Source organism: Maniola hyperantus, chromosome 7 (assembly GCF_902806685.2).
Source record: "Maniola hyperantus chromosome 7, iAphHyp1.2, whole genome shotgun sequence".
Taxonomy (NCBI): domain Eukaryota; kingdom Metazoa; phylum Arthropoda; class Insecta; order Lepidoptera; family Nymphalidae; genus Maniola; species Maniola hyperantus.
The window spans coordinates 10,152,241-10,159,850 of NC_048542.1; the positions used below are offsets into that span (position 1 = coordinate 10,152,241).

A 7,610-nucleotide genomic window follows, 5' to 3' on the forward strand; every position below is an offset into this window, starting at 1 on the left:
TTGTACAGCATGTTGTCGAGGAAAGTTTAAGGGATCCATAGCAATTTGCCTAGATTGCTTCTGACTATTTGACATTTTAGTGCAGGAAGGTAAAGTTGGAGTGGCTATAACGCATATTCTCTGCGTTCTGGGAAGAAAAACTTATATGTCTACTTAGTACTTATTTATTCATATTTAATTGTGAAACCCTAAAACAACCTCATTAATAAAGTACCCTGATTATAAAGTGAATTATACATATTAAATATTTCGCATGAACACGGACGCCCTGAATTCATAGCGCCCATGTTTAGAAGGGCTTAGGAATCCTTTGTCTCATTACCTAATCTAAAATTTCTCACGTCCCTTTCGGATACTAACCTTAAATACCTTCCATTCTAACCCTCGGAATTGGTTTAATGAAATCCGAAACTTTTGCATAAACAAATACAGCACCGTGCGAGTGAAATTCATTTTGGTTGGTATATTGTAACTTTGAAAGTTTTAAACGCCTACGTGAGGCTGCCCCATCGGTATACCTACGTTTGAAAATTACAAAATATTTGAAGAGGATTAACAATTTTTGCTAAGACATTTACGAATAGTACGCAGGGATGGTTTACGCATGGGGATATCCAAAACTATATAAGATACAGGCAAACTGTCCAAGGAAACATTTTATAGGTATTTTTTGTGGAAATGTGTATATAAATAAGAAGTTACCTTTAAAACTTTAATAGCCTTATGTTGCACAATCTTTTTATCTATTGAATAAGGTGAATAATTAAGTAAGTTTAAGAGCATTACAAGTTCTGAAACACTTAGGAGTGAGGCAAAGTTCAATTAGTTTGCGTCAGACGTGATCTCAAATTTATAATACTTTAATATCTTAAGGTGAAGTAAATTAACAATATTATTGAAGGCTATAATTATATAATAGAGTAATTTTGAGTTTTTATTAGGTTTTGCGTTGTTTTTTAAAATACTAGATTAAAAAAGAAGAGTATTGAGGTACTTTTGAACAGACGGCACATTGACTTAAAAATTATAAAGTGACTAGATGATGCCCGCGACTTCGTCCGCGTAGATTTAGGTTCTTAAAAATCCTGTGGGAACTCTTCAATTTTCCGAGATAAAAAGTAGCCTATGTCCTTCCCCGGGATGCAAGCTACCCCTGTACCAAATTTCGTCAAAATCGGTTGAATGGTTGAGCCGTGAAAAGCTAGCAGACAGACAGACAGATAGACAGACACACTTTCGCATTTATATTATTAGTATGGATAAATAAGACAGAATATCACAAAATATTTAATAACAATAAAAGGTACACGCATCTTGTATTCCATGGAAAATTATTCCTTACAACAATATTGGTACCTTCAAGGCAAGAGTGAATAGGCATCTTCTAGGCAAGCGCGCTCCATCTTGGGCTGCATGATCACTTGCCACCCAGGTCTGATTGCAGCCAAGCGCTAGTCTATAAATTAAAAAAAAGACACGCGCATCTTCATTTAAACTTAAAAATTATCTTTGTTTTTTTTAAAACTTCTCCTGTCTTATCTGAAAATGGGTACTTTTAAAATTGGGGCTGGGTATATTTATTTGTACATTTAAACGCACGGTCACACAACTCTTGCTTTCGGACATCAGGGGTCCGTTTTAATATTATGGAGAATATTATGGAGAACTCTTGTTCTCCATAATATTCTCAAAGGTACGTGGTGTCTGCCAACCTGCATTTGGCCAGCATGGAGGACAATGGCCAAAAGCCTTCTCATTCTGAAAGAGACACACACGTGCTTAGTCGTGGGCTGACAATGGGGATGTGATGATGATAAAACCTGTCTAATCTAATAAAACGTTCAACAGTCACAACTTTGCCACTGTGGTGAGGCAGTGGACGTAAAAGGTTACCATGGTTTTTCATGTGCCAAGAGTGGCAGTCATTTCTCCTGTCATGCTTCTCTGAATGGAGTCATACGTAGGCTTGATCACGGCTAAAGTACCTGCAGTACTAAAACCGATTGGTTTGGCAAAAAAACAGTTAGTTTAAAATTAGTGCTATATATATTTCTGCAAAACACGCACAGTAGAAATACCACCTCGTTAATCTTACAAAAAGGTTGAACATTTCTGGCGGAAGCTAACCCTTATTTAAATTCAGATTTTATTCAACCAATCACCGCAGGATTGTCTCTCGAACGGCCAGACCTACAAACGAGCGGGAAATGCAAAAACGGAAATAAATCTCGCATCAAGACGTCGGCGATTTGCGCAGAGTCCCATTTAAATTCTACCGCGCGGTGTTATCCTAGACTGGAGGAGGCCTTACCATTAACCGTTCTTATTTTAATTCGAGAAATGAGTGAGATATTTCGTGCAAACACTAGGCCACGTTCAGGCGAGAATCTGGTGGAGCAGCCAGTGATTGAATGGGTGATGAACCACTCATCAACAACCATTCATCAAAGCCCTTGGACGATTTGTCCAAGTCAAAGCCACACCCTCCGCTCCTGGGGCTATGCCCCATGGGTGCGGCTAATGCGCTCGTTGCTCGGGGCACTCAGAGAGACGCGCTGACAACACCCCCTCCCTGCAAGGTCAATAAGCCATGACTAACAACTTCCCATGAAAAGAAATTGCTAAACATGTTACCAGTACCAGGGTACCAGGGTACGCCGGCCCAAGCACTGCTTTCCCCCGTAGTTCCGAAAGGGACTCGCAACACTCAGGCACACTGGGAGGTTACCTGGCTGATACTCCGGCCTGAGTGTACCTGTAAGTTCTTTCGAGGAACATTGAACTTTAAATAGAGATTTCGGCTTCTTAGAGCGTCTTCTCTGTCACTCATCCTTCCGTGACTATGTGACGTTTTGTCGGTCTCAACGACAGAGACAACGCTCTACGAAATCTATCGACCTTTAGAAAGAGATAGCGGTTTTATAGAGCATTGTCTCTGTCGTTGAGACCGACGAAACATCACATAGGTATGAGTGACAGAGACAACGCTCTACAAAGCTAAAATTTCATTCTAAAGGTCAATGTCTCTAACTCTAACTCTATTTCATGCCGCGTACTGTACTGTAAATATACTGCGTAAAGTACTCTTCTCATACTGAGAGGAGAACCGTGCTCTGTAGTGAGCCAGCGATGGGTTGATCATGATGACTATAAATATGTTGTGAAATACATAATATAATATATGTGATCTGAGAAACTACTGAAACCGGTGGTACGGACGCCTTATTTGAATTTGGTCTTGCTATTTGAATTGGAGATTTTACAGCCTTTAATCTAAAACCGACCTCGAATGATGCCGGAGCGTGTGCCGTTATCCTACTAATTAAGGACAGATGGATCTAAAGGATCTGCAAAATTGTTTCCATTTTTTTAATACATATTTAATTAAAAGTATTTTAATGATCTAAAAATAGGTAGGTACTTCTTTCAGTTCAGTTTCCGCTCATTAGAGAAATAGGTCGTAGGATTAATTATTTACTATTGAGCAAGCTATTTTCATCTGAGGAAGGAAAATTTATGATAATTCCTTGATACCACTATAATTATTATGTGACTATACAATAAGGGCGATTACGCACTGCATTCGATCCGAATCCGTGAAAATACATCCCGAAGTAGTCATAGAAGTTAGAACTATTTGTATGGTAGCTTACGCACTAGGTCCGACTTCCATCGTCCGAGTTCTCTCCGTCATAATACGTGAGAATATCTCGAATGTGCCTCGGATTTAAATGAACCTTTGACGTAGATAAGATGTCCACTGATTAGCTTAGATTTTAAATACATATCAAAATTTGTGGACCGGCAGGAATCGAACCCGCGTCTCCTGGAATCGCGCCCGATGCTCTGACCACTAAGCTACGGCTCGCTTGCTACCAGTGACGAAATTTTTGATATGTATGTACTCATTACTAAAGCGACTGTTTACTATAAAAAACTATAAAAATTATAAGATATAGATAATATAGGCTATCACGGAAGTCTAGGCTATCACGGCTCATGGATAGACGGGCATACTATAATTTTCCCGTGATCATGATCGTCGTCTTGATAATTTAATAAAAAAAAAAACATAGTTAGTCTCGATGAAATATAATTTATTCTTGATAGAATGCAGATGTGACAAACAAATCTCGAAGGCAAACATACTCCCCCCAACTTGTAGCGAACTATTTTGAAACTCGTGAGATATATCAAAACAAGTGATTACAAAGTGACAACTAGGTTTGTGAACTTGCCACACTAGTATTTTTATTTGTCGATCTGAAATAGGTAATGAAACTTTCTCTGACTCTTTATTATAGAAATCTAAAGTTCATTATTTATGAATCTATTTTAAGCTTTCTTGTACTAATTCATAGAGCTCATGTCGTAGATTTTTTGGGTTGGTTATCGTTATCATAGGTATCAGAAAAAATATATAATCATCAAAATACCTATGATTATGTACCGGTATAAAGAACGAACTTTCGCCTCTGTAAAATTAGTGTGACTATTACTTCACAACTCATATATTATACTAGCTTGTACTCGCGACTTCGTCCGCGTGGACTACACTTTCAAACCCTTATTTTACCCCCTTAAGGGTTGAATTCTCAAAAATCCTTTCTTCAATTCAATTCCCAATTATTGGCCTTTAGGTGTGCCAGCTGGGCACAGAGTGTTTCGCCAGTGTCACGTTTATGGAGAAAATCCTTTCTTAGAAAATGACTATTGTCTATGTCATAATAGCTATTGGCATGCCAAATCTCAACCTGACCCGTCCAGTAGTTTGAGCTGTGCGTTGATATAATATGTAGATCAGTCAGTCAGTAATTTAGTCAGTCAGTCAGTCACTATCAGCTTTTCTTTATATATATTTATATAGATTATTAAGTAAACAAATAAAATATAATTATTAGAAGTTTTTATATCAAACTTGATTTATGTCCAAAAAGATTTTATTTTGGTAAAGAGTGAATAAAATAAGCATGTACCTACAAGCAAAGTATTTTTGGCTCACATAGTTAATAGTAGAGAAGCTTATGCAAAGTTCTGAATTTAATTAAATTAATCCCTAAGGGTCAAAGGGTGAGTGCCTCACCTGCATTTAGAATTAGTATTTAGAGAGTTCGCGAGAGAATTTAGAGAATTTACGTAATAAGTCAGAGGCAAGTCAAATCGAACCAGGTCTAGGAAATGCTCAGTATTTCTACAAAACTTTAGATGTACCTACCACCTTAGTCACTTTATACCCTTAATCTATCGTAATGAAAAAAAATAATTATGTGTTGAGCTTGTTCCGTACTCGTAAAAATATTTGCTTACGTCGTGGCTTTTCTTCATTACCACTGTGGTCGAATAGGATGACAGTCACGACTCACGACACGAATTTCACGTCGTGGCCTTTCTGCGATTGCCACAATGCGTCGTGAGCATTTTGATAAGAGCCATTACACGAATTTCGCGTTGTGGCCTTTCTGCGATTGCCACAATCCGTTGTGAGCTGTTTGTCACTCAATGAGCGTTTTAGGTCTTTGAGTGTAACATATTATAATATGATAAATATAATACATGCAAGAATTACTCGTTAGTAAAATTATGTTAAAATTGTTGATTAGAAGAAATATGGACAATGTCTAGCTATACATATTTTTATTTAAGTCGCGGGAAAAGCTTTGGACCATATTTCCATTTTTGTTTTAGACGTACTTATCTACTTATATTATGTAGGTATAATAACCTTTTATTAGGCCATTCAAGTGAAAATTATTAACGTTTTCAGCGGCCATTATAATTTAAGCCTGTAATGCGATTTCCATGAAATATTGGCTTAGCTTTATGGCTGAAATTTGTCTAATTTTGGTTTCAATGTAATCCATGCAATTAAATTTCCACGTTTGGTTTAGCGGGTTTTCATAAACTATTATTTGAAATCGATATGTTTTAGAATTTCGTAAAATTATGTAGCGTTTGAAAAGTGATACTTAATAATTTCTTTACTAAATTATATTTACTATTATACCTATGTATATAATATATTACGTTAAAAGCTATTGTAAACTACACATGATTCGTAGATTCTTAAATATTTACTTAACCGGTGCAATATATTTTTGTTTTAAATATTAAATCCAGAAAACAGGTATTCATTTGCAATATTAAAAAAATATTTTGTAAGAAACAACAAAATAAATTGGAAATGAAAATAAAACTACTAGGTCCAAGCTAAAAAAGCATATACCTAGGTACCTATCAAGTTACATTTTAATGAACATACACAATTATTTATTTTATTCGTAACAAAACAAACACCCATGGGCACAAGCTTTACCTTAAAGACTTTAAAAAATATATAAACTATAAAATTCAATCTCTTGAAATGTATAAAAAAGCTCTTACCTAAAGTTAGACTCTAACAAAAGAAGAAACACATTTTCCAAAAAATTTCACTAGTCCAATCCAAAAACCAAAATGCAACCACAAACGCAAAAAGTCCAAAAAAAAAATTAACAATCGAAAAGTTACTCGATCTTGCGCGCGAAAACTTACAATAGATTCAAAAAACGTCTACCCTCCACGAGGGTTGAAATTGTACTGAATGGAGTTTTACCCCAAGAGATATCACTGAAAGTGTTTGCTGTCGAAAAACTCGTGAATAAACGATTTTCAATCTTATCTCAAAGAGAATACGAGCTATAGATCATATTTAGGGATATATGGCTAAGTTAGTTGCGGTTTACATTTCGGTGGGTTCCCAATCTCATATGGACGCTAATTTGTGTGCCGGAAAGGATGTACGAAGCTACAAAACTCGGGAAATGTTACGCCTAATGTACCAGATTGATGTGTTTTTCGTTGTAACGTTTCCTTTGCGTTATGCTTTGAAAAAAGGTTCTTAAACGAATAAAGTGCTTTTGTTATGGATTTTGATGTTTTTCTTTGTAGCTTTCGTTGCTTATGTTTTTCTTACTATGTTGTAACTGTTTACTTTGACTTTGTTGGACTGTTTACTTGAAAATATGTTCGTCATACATATTTTCAAATAAGCAGTCCTGTAGATATTTACCCAAACAGCTGTGGTAAAGTACAGTTCCCAACTTCAACATATTTCATCCCTCTCACCGCAAATCTTATGTCTACAACTTCTGTTATTGCCCACAAGTCCTAGATCAACGCTGAACAACATACAACAACTTATACCTTCATTAAGTGAGTCTCCAATAGAATGTGATACAGCTGGTATTTACATTGGCTGCACATGAATGCCCGTACTTAATATCATGTAAAGTGTAAAGTATTCAATGCTAATGCGCGTGGCCGCCATTTTAGTGACGTCAGCACTAGACTGAAGTTTCGAGTGATGGTATATTTTTATTTCGGCTGACGTCAAAATGACGTCATTTGGATGTTAATGAGACATGGTTCAAGCGCAATAGCAATTTGCGAAACTTATACTATGATCTCAAAACAACTGAACTATTTTAATTAAAGCAAAGGCAAAACAAAAGAATTCGCAGTATCTCGCAAAACAAAAAGGATTCTACGTCATACATATCATCGAGATTTATAAACATTTGCATAGTTGTAGTGAGTTCTATTTTTTTTATTTTAGCGTTTAAACTATCCTG

At 36.2% G+C, this 7,610-nt stretch overlaps 1 protein-coding gene across 3 annotated transcripts in view; it reads right to left on the reverse strand.

The window, feature by feature from the left end:
- The window catches only part of LOC117983484 (cell adhesion molecule Dscam2-like), a 157,599-nt gene extending 151,042 nt beyond the window's left edge, over positions 1-6,557 (reverse strand). For all 3 annotated transcript variants that reach the window (XR_011236924.1, XR_011236923.1, XM_034970051.2), the window contains exon 1: positions 6,382-6,557. The gene's annotated coding sequence lies outside the window, so the exon portion shown is untranslated. The remainder of the gene's footprint in view (positions 1-6,381) is intronic.
- Between the last annotated feature and the right edge of the window lie 1,053 nt (positions 6,558-7,610).